The 15,849-nt window shown below is 41.1% G+C and overlaps 1 protein-coding gene across 7 annotated transcripts in view; it reads left to right on the top strand.

Moving 5' to 3' along the window:
- Positions 1 to 142: 142 nt before the first annotated feature.
- FCGBP (Fc gamma binding protein) overlaps positions 143 to 15,849 on the top strand; it is a 143,294-nt gene continuing 127,587 nt past the window's right edge. For 2 of the 7 annotated variants that reach the window (XR_010938882.1, XR_010938883.1), the window contains exons 1-2: positions 147 to 370; positions 14,885 to 15,001. The gene's annotated coding sequence lies outside the window, so the exon portion shown is untranslated. Of the gene's footprint in view, positions 371 to 14,884; positions 15,002 to 15,849 lie in introns of all 7 variants that reach the window. The other 5 variants (XR_010938879.1, XR_010938881.1, XR_010938880.1 and 2 more) reach the window with 4 other exon arrangements.

A 15,849-nucleotide genomic window follows, 5' to 3' on the forward strand; every position in this document is an offset into this window, starting at 1 on the left:
GCGGCCCCCATCCTCAGCATCGGGCTCCCGGTCGGCCCCAGCCCCTGCCCCCGCCCGCGCCGCTTCCCGGGGCCGCAGGCAGTGCCTGAGTGACGTGCACGCTGCCGCCGCGCCGCGGTGCCGCCTGGGAGTTGTAGTCTCCGGCAGCGCGACTTCCTGGTCGGTTCCCAGTCCCCCAGCTTCCAGAGTCCGGCTGCGGGCCTCGGGCCGAAGTGAGGAGTGCGCGTGGGCGAAGGAATTCTCCCGGGGAGATAAGCCTGGCCTCAGGCCCTCCCTGGGACGCCGTGGGCCGGACGCCTGGAGGAGGAGAGGAGGAGAGGAGGAGAGAGCCGAGCGCTCCTCACAGGCCCTGCGGGGGCCGCGGCCCAAGGTGGGGTTGACGGTGACTGACGCTCTTCACAAAGCGAAAAGTAGCAGCTGCGTGAGTGGTGGTTACTGTCCGGAGCCACTAACGCAGGCCAGGACTAGGTCCCCTCAGTTGGACTGCCCCTCGGGGCCCCGACCCGAGGTGCACGCCGGGAAGTGTAGTCCGTTCGCGAACCGGCGCCGTGGGGCAGTCCCCCAACCGCGGGCAAGGGAGAGCTGCTTGGTGGCTCCAGGAAGCTGGCGGGGGGGCGGGGGTCAGGCTGATGGTGAGGCCTCTGGGGGAAGACAGGGCTGGGAGGATGTTTGTAGAGTCCCTGGGGAAATCACAACCACGTCTGCTTTCCCCTGGGTTCCTCTGCCTCTGCAGTCAGAACTCGAGAATCCCCGCCTTCCATAATGGGAATTTCAATTTTGTGGGGCTTAACGGTCATCTTATGCTGAGTGCTTTGCATACATGGTAGCGTTAAATCCTCGCAAAGCCCCTAGTTTACAGATGACGCATAGAGAAATAAAGTCACTTGTCCAAGGTCACAACTATAAATGGCAAAGCAACAATCAAAGGCATATATTTCTCTCTCTCTTTTTCTTTTTTCTTTGGCCGCACCGTGCGGCAGATCTTAGTTCCCCAACCAGGGATGGAACCGGTGTCCCCTGCAGTGGAAACTCGGAGTCTTAACCACTCGACCGCCAGGAAAGCCCCTCAAAAGCATATTTTAAAATTAAAAACAACTACCACCACGACAATCATGATTTTTAAAAACACTGCCTTCCCATTTAAAGAGTGAGGAAACTGAGTCCTGCAGAGGTTCGATGACTTGCTCAAGATCTGTAAGCTTGTAAGCAGCAAAATTCTGCGTCTTTTCACTTAGCCTCTCCTTAGTGGTCTGGGGGTCTGGCGGGAGGAGAGAAGAGGGGAACTTTGATGGGCTCTGGTGCCCAAATTCCAGAGAACTGCCCCACAGTATCCTGGGAAATTGTTCCACGCTCAGAGGGAAGTGGGTACCTGCTCTCCTGTGAGGGAAGCTCTGGACCTCTCAAGAATGCTTGTTGGAAGAGAGGCCCCGCTTCATTCTGAGTACAGGCGTTTCTGCTATAACCTGATACATGCTTTCCTGAAAAACCTGTAGTTCTGCAAAACAGTGCACTAAAAATGACAAGGCTTTATGGGAAAAATAGAATTAGGGACAGATTGCTCAAAACGTATGCAACTTAGTAATCAGAGTGCTACAAAACCAATAACGTTTACTTATTTATTTATTTTTTAATATTTGTTTAGTTGCACCCGGTCTTAGTTGCCACACGTGGGCTCCTTAGTTAAGGCATGCATGTGAGATCTAGTTCCCTGACCAGGAATGGAACCGAGGCCCCCAGCACTGGGAGCACAGAGTCTTATCCACAGCACCACCAAGGAAGTCCCAATAAGAATTCTAATAGAAATACTAGTACAGTTAAATATACACGGGGTATTTGTGCTTAGCAATCAATACTTTAAGTGCCTTCTTTGCAGTCTTAAAGGCTGGGGCTTGTACTTCCTTCACAGAGATGCCGGCTGGAGATACTAACTTCTAATGGAGACCATTTTCTTCAGAATTAAAAATCTGATCCAAGGTGTAGTCTTCCTCATTAATCTGTTATTTTAATGTGGGAAAATATCATTGCAGTTTCTTCATCTGCTTTCACAGCTTTGCCACATACCATACCATTCTAGCAAGCAATGGGTCTTTGAAATCACTAAACGATCCACGGTGGATCTAAAGGAAGACATTTCTATAGAGTTGCAGCTTTTCCCCTTAAGATCTTCTTTTATCACTAAGGCTTCCTCTTTGCCTGTGAGAAACCTTGCCCTTGATTGCTTCAAAACGTTAACTTCCTAGAGAAAATTGCATATTAACCAACATGGCTGTGGTATGCTGACATCCTTACTCTGTTTACCAATTGTTTATGGGGTGATTCAAGTCAAAGAAGGTGGGCAGCAGAACAGGTGGTCTCCAAGCAGATGCCTAGACTTAGGTGAGGAGAGGGTCCCGGCTTGGTTCTAAACCTGGTAGGCTCTATAATGGAAATGGAGAGTGGAATAGCATTTGTCAAATCCATAAAAAAGTCCTTCGGATTTTGATTGGGATTATAATGAATAAATTATTAATTTGGGGAGAATATGACTTTGTAATATTGAGTCTTCTATTCTTGGACAGGTATAATTTTTTTCCTGGGATATCTTATATGGCTTTCTTTGGTTCACTCACTGGATTTTACTGTTTTTACTTATTTACTTGTGGCCGGGATTTTGTTATTTTTTCCTAATCAGTTACTGCTGTTTTTAATGCTGAACTTGGATGTGGCTACCTTGTTGAGCTCACTCTTATTTGTTCTAGAATAGCTTGACAGATAATTCTCTATACTGTTCCAGTTAGATGACCCTGGTGTCCAGGGAAAAAAAGACAGTTTAGTTTTTCCAATCTTTATAACTCATTTCTCACCCCTCGCCCTTTGGCTGAGGGTTCCAATACAATGTTGAATGACAGTGGTGATAATGGACAATGCTTGTCTTGTTCTAGACATTTTAAAGGAATGCCCCTAAGGTTTCATCATTAAGTATGATGTTTTCAGTAGATTTCTAAATTTTATTCCTAATTTGCTGAGAAGTTTATTTTTTTTTAAAAGCAGGCATTGACTTTTATCAGATGCTTTCTATGCATTTGTTGATATGATCAGATGACTTTTCTGCCTTAATCTGTTAATGATGAACCATCCTCTGTTTCACTATTGCTGGATTTGATTTAATAACATGTTCTTTAGGGCTGTTGTGCATTTGTTTTCATGAATGGAATTGACTGACTCATGGTTTTCTTTCTCGCGCTGTCCTTGCCCAGTTATGACATAAGGGAAATGCTAGCTCTGTTCTACGATTTGGGGGAACCACCTACCTTTTCCTGCAGTCTGGAATGGTTTGTGATATATTGGAGTTATCTGTTCTTTGAACATTTGGTGGAATTTGACTGTAAGATCATCCATGCTTGGTGCCTTTTTGGTAGGTCTTTGGTTGTAATTTCAACCTCTTCTGTGGATATTGGTTTATTCAGATTTCTTACTTTCTCCTGAGATAAATTTTTGTAATTTATATTTGCCTAGAACAATATTTTATCTAGGATTTCAGATTCATTGGTACAACTTTATGCATTTTATTTCTTATGAATCCTATGGATCTGAAGTTATAGTTCTTTTGACTTTCCTGATACTTATTTGTTCCTTCTCTTATTTTTCTGGATCAAATTTGCCAAAAATTTAAATAGAAAAACATTTCTGTTTTTACATTTTTTGCTCAATATTGTTTTATTGGTGTTTAAAAAACTCCCAGCTTTTTGTTCTATTGATGATCTCTTCTACTTATTTGTTTTGAGGGGGGGTATTTTATTTCATTAATTTCTTCCTCAATTGTTGACTCATTTTTTTGCATTTTAGTATTTATTTTGTTGTTATGTATACCCAGGTTTTGATTTGTAGCGCTTTCATTGTCATTCAGTTCCAAAAAAAAGTGTAATTTCAATTCCCCTTAACCCCCAAATTATTTAGAAATGTGGTTTTTAATATCTAGGTATATGGATTTTTCCTTGATTATCTTTTGTAGTTGATTTCTAATTTTATTTAATGAATGTATTTCAAATGACATAAATTCTTAGGAATTTGTTGAGATTTCCTTTATGACCTAGTATGTGGCATTTTTTTGTTTTGTTTTGGAAGTGTCCTGTTTTTTTGTTTTTTTTTTTTTGCGGTACACGGGCCTCTCACTGTTGTGGCCTCTCCCGTTGTGGAGCACAGGCTCCGGACGCGCAGGCTCAGCGGCCATGGCTCACGGGCCCAGCCGCTCCGCGGCACGTGGGATCCTCCCGGACCGGGGCACGAACTCGTGTCCCCTGCATCGGCCCGCGGACTCTCAACCACTGCGCCACCAGGGAAGCCCGGAAGTGTCCTGTTTTTAAAGGATGTACATTCTAGTTGTTGGGATAAGAGGTCTGACTATACAAGTTTATTAATGATCTAATTCTTAACTATTATATCCTTACCTTTTTTTTAATCTTGTTTTTTTTTTTTTTTTTGCGGTCGCGGGCCTCTCACCGCTGTGGCCTCTCCCGTTGCGGAGCACAGGCTCCGGACGCGCAGGCTCAGCGGCCATGGCTCACGGGCCCAGCTGCTCCGCGGCATGTGGGATCCTCCCGGACGGGGGAACGAACCCGCGTCCCCTGCATCGGCAGGCAGATTCTCAACCACTGCGCCACCAGGGAAGCCCCTTTTTTTCCTGTTTGATCTGTTGGCTTCTGGAAGGTGTAATAAAGTCTCCCATTATGAGTGAGGATATGTTCATTTCTCATTTTAGCTCTATCAGTTTTTACTTTATATATTTTGAAGTTATGTTGTTAGGTGCATAAGGGTTTATGATATTAATATGACACAGTGAATTATTCCTTTTATCAATATGAAATATCCTTTGCTGTCCTTCGTAATGATTTTTGCTTTTAATGTGTCTTTTTTCGTAACATTTCCTTGGTACTTCTGTTCTCTTTCATTCATTCTTCTTTTTTTTTTCTTTTTCTGTGGGTTGATTTTATCATACTGCTTCATTTCTGACACACTATAGCAATAGTTTGTGTAAAGCTATCCTCTTATTTTTTCTCCATATCCCCATTCCCACTTTTATTTCTTCCTCCACCTCAAAGACACACTTTCTGATTTATGTTTAATTTATGGTTCTTGGATATGTCTATATTTCTAAAACATGTATAGTGCTTTCTATTTGTATATGTTTTTAATTTACAAAAATTATACTAAGTACATTTCTATTTTTACATTTTTTTGCTCAATATTGTTTTAAGAGCAGTCCGTGTTGTTTGTGTATCTAGTTAATTGTGTCTGTTTGCTGCACAGCACTCCAATTTATTAGTTCACCATCCTTAATTATTCACCTACTAATGAAGAAGACCTACATTGCCTTGAATTCTTTGCTACTACAAACAATACTTCAATCAACAATCTTGTACTTATATCCTTTGGGACTTGTGTGAGAGTTTCTCTGGATTATATACCAAGATTGGGATTGCTGGATCATAAGATATACATACTGCATTATGCTAACCAAAGGTGCATGATAGTTCCAAATTCTATATGTCTTTACTAATACTAGCTCCTCTCTGACCTTTTAATTTTGACCACTCTGATGAATTTAAAATATGTTGTAATTTTCTAACTGATTTTGAGGGAGGTTGAGCATCTCTTCAGACTTGTTAGCTAGATAGATTTCCTTTTATGTTAATTGCCTATTCATATCTTTTGCCCCGCCCCACACGGCATGTGGGATCTTCCCCAACCAGGGATCGAACCTGTGTCCCCTGCATTGGGAGCATGGAGTCTTAACCACTGGACTGTCAGGGAAGTCCCTCCATTTTTTTTTTTTTTTTTTTTGCGGTACGCGGGCCTCTCACTGTCGTGGCCTCTCCCGTTGCGGAGCACAGGCTCCGGGCACGCGGGCTCAGCGGCCATGGTTCACGGGCCCAGCCACTCCGCGGCACGTGGGATCCTCCCGGACCGGGGCACGAACCCGTGTCCCCTGCATCGGCAGGCGGACCCTCAAGCACTGCGCCACCAGGGAAGACCCGTCCCTCCATTTTTATATTGGGATTCCTACTCCTAAATATTTGCAGGATTTTATTGTATATTCTGGATATTAATCACATTTTTTTTTTGAAGCTGAAAATATCTTCTCCCGGTTTGTCACTTATTAGTTAACTTTTTCAATCATGTCTTTGGAAGAAATCTTTAATCTTAATATAGTCAAATTCATCTCATATAGTTTATATTTTCTTGGTTTAAACAACTTTATTCACTCCAAAGTCATAAAAATATTCTATATTTTTCTACTAGCTGTTCTGGGTTGAACTGTTTCTCTTAAAAACAGATATGTTGGGCTTCCCTGGTGGCGCAGTGGTGGACAGTCTGCCTGCCGATGCAGGGGACACGGGTTCGTGCCCCGGTCTGGGAAGATCCCGCATGTCGCGGAGCGGCTGGGCCCGTGAGCCATGGCCGCTGAGCCTGTGCGTCCGGAGCCTGTGCTCCGCAATGGGAGGCCGCAACGGTGAGAGGCCCGCGTACCACACACACACAAAAAAACCAAAAAACAGATATGTTGAAATCCTAACCGCCCCCCGCCCCCATACTCCAGAATGTGCTCTCATTTGGAAGCAGAGTAGTTGCAGATGTAATTAGTTAAATTAAGATGAGGTCATACTGTCATAGGATGGGCCCCTAATCCGATATGACTGACGTCCTTATAAGAAGACAGTCACTTGAAGACAAACACAGAGAGGGAGAATACCATGTGATGAGGAAGGCTGAGATTGGAGTTATGCAATGCAGCTGCAAGCTGAGGAACTCCAAAGATTACCAGTAAACCACCAAAAGCTGAGAAGAGGCAAGGAAGGATTCCCCTACAGCTTCCAGAGGGAGCATGGCCCCACTGACACCTTGATTTTGTACTGGTAGCCTCCAGAACTGTGAGACAATACGTTTCTGTCGTGTTAAGCCACGCAGTTTGTGGTACCTTGTTCTGGCAGCCCTATGAAGTGAATATACTAGCTTTATAGATTTATCTTTCATATTTAGGTCTCTAATCCATTTATTTGACCTTCATATTTTGGTGAGAGGTAGGGAACCAACTTTTCTCCTTATAAGGAACCAGTTTTCCCAATACCATCCTTTAACAATCCATCTTTTCCTTTCTGATTAGGATGCTTATTCTGAAATATCTCAAGGTTTTTTATGTACACGTGTCTCTTTCTTTCCTCTCTGTTCTGTTGCTTTGATCAGTTTGTCTGCTTATGTGCCATTCCACTTTTGTCTTTTTTTTTTTACTCTGGCTTTTGGGTATATCTTATCTGATACAGAAAATTCCTCTTTTTTGGGATCAAACTCTGGGCCTTAGCAGTGAAAGTTCGGAGTCTTAACCACTGGACCGCCAGGGAATTCCCTAAACTTTTTTTCTTCATAAACATCTTGTGGATTGACAGGTGAATTCCTAGATTACTTTTAAACTTTTGTTACTATTCTGAATGGAATCTTATTTTTTGTTAGAGTTTCTGGTTGTTTACTATTATGTAGAGGAATGTTATTCATTTTTCCAGTTTGATATTTTATTTGGCCAATTTGCTGACTTACAGTTTTAATGGTTTTGAGTTTCTGTATGGAATACCAAATCACATCCAAATAATGACAGTTTTGTCATTCTCCCTCCCATTCCGTATATACATATTTATAATGTCTTATTGCAATGGTCAGGACCCCTAGGAGTGAACAGTAGTAGTGATTGTGTTCTTCCTGATCTTAAAGGGAATGAGCTTAAGGTTCCGTCTTTTTTTAAAAAATTTATTTAATTTATTTATTTTTGGCTGCGTTGGGTCTTTGTTGCTGTGCATGGGCTTCTCTCTAGTTGCGGTGAGTGGGGGTTACTCTTCCTTGCCGTGCACGGGCTTCTCATTGTGGTGGCTTCTCTTGTTGTGGAGCACGGGCTCTAGGCGCACGGACTTCAGTAGTTGTGGCATGCGGGCTCAACAGTTGTGGCGCATGGGCTCAGTAGTTGTGGCTCGCGGACTCTAGAGCGCAGGCTCAGTAGTTGTGGCACATGGGCTTAGTTGCTCCGCGGCATGTGGGATCTTCCCGGACCAGGGCTCGAACCTGGGTCCCCTGCATTGGCAGGCGGATTCTTAACCATTGCGCCACCAGGGAAGCCCAAAATTCTGTCTTAATTGTGTGGTGTGTGGTAGATTTTTAGTAGATAGTCCTTATCAAATTATGGAAGTTCCTTTCTATCCCTAGTTTTCTGAGAGCTTTTATCATAAATAGATGTTGAAGTTTATTAAATGTTTTTTTCAATCCATGGAGGTGACCATATGACTTTCCTCCTTTATTCCATAATGTAGTGCATTACATTGTTAACTTTCTGATGTTTATTAAAACCTACTCAATTATGTTTTATTTTTCATACATTATTGTATTTGCTTATCTAATATTTTATTTAGGAATTGTATTTACACTTAGAAAGTAAAATGGGCCTCTAATATTCTTTTCCTAAATTGTTCCTATTCACTTTAGGAATCAAGGATATACCAGCTTTGTAAAATGAATTTCTCTTCTTCTCCCTGTAATAATTTGTATACAGCAGGTATTACTTGTTCCTTGAAAGCTTGGTAGAATTCCCCTGTTAAACCTTCTGGGACTTCTTTTAACTAAAATTTCAGGTTCTTTAATTGTTGTTGGTCTTTTCAAAGTTTACTGTTTCTTGTTTCAGTATTGGCATTTTCTATTCTTGTGGAAATTTGTCCATTTTGTCAGTTTTCAAGTGTATTGGTTTATGTAGTTCAAAAATTTACTTTATCATTTAAGAATATCTATATCTATAGTTTCCCCCCTTTTTAGTTATGCATTTTGTTTTTTATTTGTATGTTTCTTTTTTTCTATCAGTCTTGCCTGAAGCATTTCTATCTTATTAGAATTTCAAGTTGCCAAGTTTCGGTTTTTGTTGATCTTCTCTATTTTTCTACTTTGTCAATTTCTGCCTTTAAATTTTTTTCTTCTTGTTTTTTTTTTTTTTGGATTTTTCTCTGTTGTTTCATATTTAAGTTCCTAAAATGAGGCTTCCTTCATTTGTTTTCAATCTTTTGATAAGAAATATTCAAAGCAATAGATTACCGTTGAATCATTGCTTTGGTAGTGCTTTTGTTGCCATTCAGTTATAAGGATTTATTTCTTTTATGTTTTATTTTTTAACTCAATAGTTATTCATATTATATTATTTAAGTTTCCAGGCTTCTGTATTTTTGTTTTTTAGAGTCATCTACACTGATATGGATAACTATGGTATAATGAAGAGAGTCCAGAATGCAGTGCCTCAGAAGACATTTATTTATTTCACAAAACATCCCAGAGAAGGTAGGTGGCCTCGCCCCAAGAGGTCATCAGGTCCCACCTTTCTTATTGCCCTGCTTTGAGCATCATCCTGACTCATACGGTTGAAGCCATCTTAGGGTCACCAAATCTGTGTTCCCCTCTGTGAGAAGACAGAATGAAGACGTATGGAACAATTAGCTTCATTTTAAGGACATGACACAGAAGTTGCCCACCTTACTTCTGCTTATATCCCACTGGCCAAAAATTAGTCATATGGCTACAGGAGACAGAGTACTAAAAACAGAAAGTGAACCAGTTACGTTAGCAGAGAGAATTTAATAAAAGGAATTGGTTGAGTTAGTGAAATAGATGTTGAGATGACAAAATGGGGATATTGTATTAATCAGAGATAATAGATGCAGAAATTAGCTTTCACCCCCTAGGACTGGGGCAACAAAGGGAATAGGTTTCTAGTTGTTTACTATTATGTAAACATAATAGAGTTATTAAAATCATGGTAGGGTTATTAGAATCTAGAAGTTTGAAGGAATACTCCAGTAGAGCTGGAACCCAGGCCTCTGACAAGGGGACAGCTGGTCTTTGTATGTCAGAGAGAGAAAAATGAGACTAAGAGTATGGAAAAGACAGGAGTCAGCTGCTGCCATCAGGGGGAAGAACCACTGCCGGGGTGATGCTAACAGGAAAGGGAAGCAAAACACGAAGAAGCACGTACTTTCCCCTTCCAGCCTTTTGTCTTTCTTTCTTGTGCTTCCTCTGAAAAGAACCAAGTAGGGAGCTGGCGGCCTCAGAGCCGCAAAGCAGAGTGCAAAAGGGTGGGTTTGGGTTAAGAAACAATGGACTAGTCACCAACACAGTTCACCCACCCGACCACTCAGCATCCATACATATCTTTCTACACATATTTGAACTTCCATTTAAGAACCATAAAACATCATGTTTCACCTAATCTTGAACAAAGATGCTCTCATCTGCTCTCCAAACAGGGGAGATACAGAATTCCTCCAGTCATATTATCCATTCCTGTTTTGCTTTCTTCTGTTATTCTCCTTATGGCATTCATTTGGACTGAGTCTCCTCCCAACATTTCCATTTTCCCCTCTATGCTAGTTAGTTTTACACTTACTTGCTGTTCTTTTAGTGTTTACTCTAAAAATATCTTCATGTGTATTCAACAAAATCCTCTCCATTTATAAGTTTTTCAAGATGTTAGTTCTTTTTTAAACACCTAAATTTGACATTGTTACTGTACTTTTGATAGAGTTTTGATATGTTTACCTTTTTTTGTTTATTTTTCCTTTTCTTATCATTCCTTCTTGTATTTCAGACCTTCATTCTAGGATTAGTTTTATTCTTCCTGAAGTATATCTCTTAGAAGTTCTTTTGAAGAGGGTGTCCTGGGAATCAATTCCTAGTTTTTGGTTTGTCTAAACAATAATTTTATTTTTGTTCTTGAAAGATTCTGCTGGACAAACAATTCTAGTGTGACAGTTATTTTATTTTGGCACTTTGAGGGTCTCATTCCACTATCTTCTGGCTTCCATTATTGCTGTTGAAAAATAAAAAGTAATGCTTTGGCTTTGTCTAATGATTTTCTCTTTAGTGTGCTAAAGTTTACTATATATCTAGCATGGATGTTTTAAAATATGTTCTGCCTGGGATTCATTGGGTTTCCTGAATTTGAGGAAGAATCTTTCATCAATTCTGAAAAATTCCCAGATATGATCTTTTCATATATGCCTCTCTCCCTTCTATTATCTTTTTTGTTCTTAAACCATGAATTAGGGACTTCCCTGGTGGCACCGTTGTTAAGACTCTGTGCTCCCAATGCGGGGGCCTGGATTCGATCCCTGGTCAGGGAACTAGATCCCACATGTGTGCCGCAACTAAGAGTTCGCATGCCACAACTAAGGAGCCAGCGAGCTGCAACTTAGGAGCTGGCGAGCCGCAACTAAGACCCAGCGCAACCAAATAAATAAATAAATATTTAAAACCATGAATTAGATGTACGTTGGACCTTCCCACTCTGTCCCATATTTCTTAACCCATTGTTTATAATGTCCGTCTTTTTTCTCCCTGGGCTGTGCTCTGTGTAATTTCTTTCTTTTTTTAAATTAATTAATTAATTAATTTTTGGCTGCATTGGGTCTTCGTTGCTGCATGAGGGCTTTCTCTAGTTGTGGCAAGCAGGGGCTACTCTTCGTTGTGGTGCGCGGGCTTCTCATTGCGGTGGCTGTTCTTGTTGCGGAGCATGGGCTCTAGGTGCGTGGGCTTCAGTACCTGTGGCACGCGGGCTCAGTATTTATGGCGCATGGGCTTAGTTGCTCCGCGGCATGTGAGATCTTCCCGGACCAGGGCTTGAACCCATGTCCCTGCATTGGCAGGCGGATTCTTAACCACTGTGCCACCAGGGAAGTCCCTGTATAATTTCTTCAAGTACATATGTGTTCTAGTTTCTTCTCCTTTCAGCTGTGATATAATCTATTTAATATGTCCACTGGGTTTTAAATTTTTCATATATGTAATTTCTAGTTTTTCTTGTTCAAATCTTCCTTGCCAATCTTGATACTCTGTTTTTCCTTCAGTATTTTTTAAACGCCATCTTCAATCTCTTTAAACATTTATTTATTTTATATTCAGTACCTTATAATTTCAATATTTATACCAACTCTGAGTATGGTTCTGAGGTTTATTGCTTCTGCTTGTGTGGTTTGTGGAACTCACGTTCCTTGGGATTTTATCTGTGGAAATTCTTTAAAGCCTGGGTTTAAAACGCATTTCCCTGGATAGAGTTAGTGTTTGCTTATGCCGTGTACCTATGGGAATAGCCAACTTGGGACCACTCTAAAATTTTGTCTTTCAGGTTACACAGATAGTACAAATTTAGGCTTTAAACCCACAGGAATATGGACTTACTGTTAGGAACTCTCAGGGGAAATCTTTTTCTCTTGATTTACTCATCATAAAGGCGGAGACAAACATATATTCCCACCATCTTTTTCAGATGGAGAGCTTTTTAAAAAAGTACGAACTGAAGGTTTGCCCTCAGGTTCTAGAATTTTTTATATAGGTCTCTGATCTTTCCTCTCACTCTGCTTAAGTCCCAGGACTTCTCTCCTGTGAACATGGTTCATTAACACCCAGGCTTCATGCAGTTAACCCCAGGAAAAGTGCTGAGTCTAGAGCTCTCTTTACTTCTCTGGATCCATGTTTCTTGGTTTTGGTCTGCAAGGATATACTTAAGGCACACTGTCTCTCCTTCAAGAATGGCCCAACCAAGAGGAAGTGTCTGGGCCCCCAGGCCTCACCTGCTCTCATTGAATCAGAGAGCTAGTTTACATACAATTAACTGTACCTATTCATTTTTAAATTAATTATATCCTGCCGCTAGCTTTCATGGACAGCAAATTCAATTACTCATTAATCTGATAGTTCTCTTATTCAGAGAACACTGAAGAACTGTTAATATCCTAAAACTAAGGAATGTTTCTTACGGGCTGAATTGTGTCTCCCCCCACCCCACCCCCAAAGTCATATGTTGAAGGCCTCATCCTCAGTACCTCAAAATGACTGTATTTGGAGCTAGGGCCTCTAAAGAGGTTAAGTGGACAACAAAACAATGGTAATTGTGTGAGGTGATAGAGGTGCTAACGAACCTGATTGTGGTAATCATTTCGTACTATATGCATGTATCGAATCGTTCCATCATATACCTTAAACTTATACAATTGTTCTATGTCAATTATATGTCAATAAAGCTAGGAAAAATAAAAATAGATGCAATGTGGCATCCTGCTTGGGATCCCGGAAAGGAAAAAGAACATTGGTGGAAAAACTAGGGAAATCCAGATAAAGTCTGAAGTTTCACTTAAAAAACATAAAAATAAAGTAGGATAAGTGCCATTAAAAATTTCCAAAATACAGCAAGAGGGAAGAGATATGGGAACATCTGTATAACTGATTCACTTTGTTATAAAGCAGAAACTAACACACCATTGTAAAGCAATTATACCCCAATAAAGATGTTAAAAAAAATTTTAAAAATAAATTTCCAAAATACAATGAGAGGACACACCAGGAGCAACTAATCAGGACACAAAGATTTCAAAGCAGAGTAAAAATCTGGATGTAATTTTTTCAGTGAAAAACCCAAGGTACCTGCCTCTAGAAACAGGCAATTATTCTAAAGGTTAACTGACTTGTTTTATGGTTGCTGTTGTTATTATTATTATCATTTATCATTTTTGTCTCTCCCTTGCTACACACACATACACACACACACACACGGACACTAAGCTTCATGATAAAGAGGTCAAATCTATATTATTCACTTCCTTACCCCCAGTATCTAGAACAATGCCTGGCATACAGTAAAACAATGCCTGCCTCGAAAAATATATATGGTGAGTGAATGAATGAGCCATAGAATCGGAAATACCATAATTTAGTCAGTCATTTCCCTGTTAACAGACGTTCAGATGGTCTCCAATTCAGATTGGTTTTGTTGTGATTGCCTTCTAGTGCTGTTATATACAACATATCTTTAGCTACTGAAGCATATCCTTAGCTACTAATCCCTTCGTTCCTGTAGTATGGATTCCTCAAGATAACACTTCTGTCACAGCTTTATGCCCCCTTTTAAAAAACTTTTAACAGGAAATGCCTTTCCTAAAAGGTTGTGATGATTTACTGTCACGTCAGCAGTGTATAAAACTTTATTTCTTTCCCCACTCTAGATAATGTCAGTTGTTTTAATATTTTCCAATTTGTTGAATGAATAATTGTATTTCATTTCAAATTAAATTTAAAAATCTTAAAACACTGAAAAAAAAAGAGGTTAAGTGGAAACGAGGCCATTAGGGTGGGTCCTAATCTAATCGTGACTGGTGTCCTTATAAGAAGAAGAAAATTGAACACACAAAGAGACACCAGAGGGAGTTCCCTCGTGGTCCAGTGGCTAAGACTCTGTGCTTCCAATGCAGGGGGCCTGGGTTCAATCCCTGGTCAGGGAGCTAGATCCCATATGTTGCAACTAAGGGTTTGCATGCCACAACTAAAGACCCTAAATGCCGCAACTAAAGATTCTGCATGCAGCAACTAAAAGATCCCACGTGCCCCAACTAAGATCAGGCGCAGCCAAATAAATAAATAAAATATTTAACGAAATAAAACAAAAAAACCCCAAAGAGACACCAGGGATGTGTGTGCACAGGGGAAAGAAGGCAGTCATCTGCAAGCCAAGGAGAGAGACCTCAGAAGAAGCCAAATCTGCCCACACCTTGATCTTGGGCATCTAGTCTCCAGAACTGTGAGAAATAAATTTCTGTTGTTGTTTAAGCCACCCAATCTGTGGTACTTTGTTATGGCAGCCCCAGCAGACTAATACTGTCTCCAATGCTATAATTTCAGACACCATCTTAGTAGCATAGAAGGAGGAACTATGATTTGACACTGGGGCCTTTCCAAAGCTGTTCCCATCACACCCATTGCACAGCCTGGTTTGGCAGACAGACTCAACAAGCCCAGGCCTAGGATGTGTCTCACTCATGTATCATGTTTCTTTTTTCAGGGTCCTTCTGCTCAGGAATGAATCTGAGGCCAGGCAACATCTTGGTGATGCTCCAGCCTTTCCAGCTGACTTGGTGTAGAGGACCTGTGGGATGTGCTGAGGAGGACTGAGGGAGAGGTGAGGACAGCAGGAGTTAGGGAGGGGGAAGGGGGGCAGAAGCACTCTCTCAGGCCCGAAACCAGATGCTCTGAATAGGTGTGGGTGCGGAAGGCATTTTATGACGTCTAGAAACACAGGGGGAAATGCAGGAAGGGAATGATGTCCAGTGAGTTTAGGACTAAGTGATTCAGCGGTGGCGCAAGCATCCCAGCCCTCTTTTGCCTCTCTTGATTACCTCGGGAGGCTCATTCAATCATAAATAATTGCATCTATTCACCTTTATTAATTCCCTCCCCCAGACTTCAAGTATGACAAATTCATTCTCTCACTGGAAAAATATTTCCTGAGCACAGTCAATGTATTGGGCATATAGCAGCTGAGCAGGCACTCTCTGCCTTCACACAGCTCCAAATCTGGGCGAGCAAGCTCTCACAGGAGTGAATGTTTCACAAAATGGTTTAAAGACTTAAACATAAGACATGACACCATAAAACTCCCAGAAGAGAGCATAGGCAAAACATTCTCTGACATAAATGTAATGTCCATCAACAGATGAATGGATAAAGAAGATGTGGTACATATACACAATGGAATATTACTCAGCCATAAAAAAGAATGGAATAATGGCATTTGCAGCAACCTGGATGCAGCGCAACTAGAGATCATCATACTCAGTGAAGTATGTCAGAAAGAGAAAGACAAATACCATATGATATCACTTCTATGTGGAATCTAAAATGTGGCACAAATGAACCTATCTATTGATCCAGAACAGAAGCAGACTCATAGACATAGACAACAGACTTGTGGTTGCCAAGGGGGATGGGGGTAGGGAGAGGGAGGGACTGGGAGTTTGGGGTTGGCAG

This window comes from Pseudorca crassidens, chromosome 20 (assembly GCF_039906515.1).
Source record: "Pseudorca crassidens isolate mPseCra1 chromosome 20, mPseCra1.hap1, whole genome shotgun sequence".
NCBI lineage: Eukaryota > Metazoa > Chordata > Mammalia > Artiodactyla > Delphinidae > Pseudorca > Pseudorca crassidens.